The sequence below is a fragment of the Ipomoea triloba genome, chromosome 5 (genome assembly GCF_003576645.1).
Source record: "Ipomoea triloba cultivar NCNSP0323 chromosome 5, ASM357664v1".
Taxonomy (NCBI): Eukaryota; Viridiplantae; Streptophyta; class Magnoliopsida; order Solanales; family Convolvulaceae; genus Ipomoea; species Ipomoea triloba.
The window spans coordinates 19943268-19945002 of NC_044920.1; positions in this window are offsets into that span (position 1 = coordinate 19943268).

Here is a 1735-nt window from a genome sequence, read left to right on the forward strand (position 1 = left end):
AAATATATATATATATATATATATATATATATATATATATATATATATATATATATATATATTTATATATATATAATTCAGTTCCCGTGCGGTTGGGTGTCTCCTGTGCAGTTGTGCGATTAAATTTGAGCCATTGATCTTGCTTAAATCAACGTCCAGGATTATCAAAATTTATTTTTTTAAAAAAACGTGGTGCCAATTTGGTAAATTTTGCATTTAGATCAAAATTTAAGGTGCGTTTTTTCCTTGTTAAATTGTGTATTTTTGTGCTTAAAGTGCATAATTTTTGTACTTTAAGTGCATGGTTTTTGTACATAAGGTCAGGGCCAATGCACAGGGCTCCCAATTTTTGGGGGCCCCATAGGCCGTAATACATATATGTATATATACTATGCAGTAGGAGTAGCCTGTGGCATAGTATATATACATATAATTTATTTATTTATTTTTATTATTATTTTTTTTTTTACAATTGGCCCCAATTTTTTTTTTTTGAAAAAAATTATATACATATATAATATGAGATTATTATGGTCAAATTATTATATGAACCATGAATATAAGATACATTTTATATATATACTAAAAGTACATTATTTATATACTGAAGGTACATTATTTGAAAGTATAAAAAATAATATAATATATTTTTAGTATTGAAATAATGTACTTTACGTGCATAAATAATGTACTTTCACAATCAGACATGTAGTAATTATTAATTAAAACTTATTAATTACTTAATTGTACATATTATTTAATTTATTTCACAATTATTATTTATTAGTATGGTTTATTGGCTTAATAATTTTAATATTGAATAATATATTCAAGAGTTTGTTTCTTGATAAATTATTTATTGATAGAGTTTCTAAATAAGTTTTTCTAGAATTTTGTAATTATGTTTTCTAAAAAAATATTCATCTGGGTTTGAGAAGCATTAAAAGAAAAGAAGAATTGAGCAACTAACTTAATCACAAAAGGGAGCTCTTGAAAAAATTCAATACAAACAAATATCAAATCGATGAGCAAAAGGATGATGCCAATGAAAATTTGTTAGATGCTAATAATTAATTTTCATAAAAAAGATCAAGGTGATTGTGAGGCTTGAAAAAATTTAAATAATAGTGTGCACAACAATGATAAGTATCACTGTGACCATGAAAATGATATAGGAATGTTGATGGTTGTTTATATGATGTTGGTTACAATGATAAACTGAATGATTTGTTTTTATTTGACATATATGATCTAAGAAATTATGATCCCTTTAATTTGATTCTAGATTAATAAATATTCTAGTGAAAAGGGGCCCAAATTCAAATATCGCATAGGACCTCTACTTTTATTGGGACGGCCCTGCATAAGGTGCGTGGGTTTTGTGCTTAAGATGCATGAATTGTGTGCATAAGGTGAGTAGTTCTTGAAACTTAAGGTGCGTGATTTTGTATTTAAGGTGCGTGATTTTTGTGCTTAAGGTGCGTGATTGTTTTGCTTAAGGTGCGTGGTTTTTTGCTTAAGGTGCGTGATTGTTTTGCTTAAGGTGCGTGGTTTTTTGCTTAAGGTGAGTAGTTGTTAAAACTTAAGGTGCGTCAACCTAAAGCTTAAGATGCGTGTTTTTCTTCTTAAGGTGCGTGGTTTTCCTTCTTGAGGTGCGTGGTTTGTGTGCTTAAGGTGCGTCAGTTTGAAGTTTTAGGACACACTTTTTTTTTTTTTTTTTTTTTTTTTTTTTTTT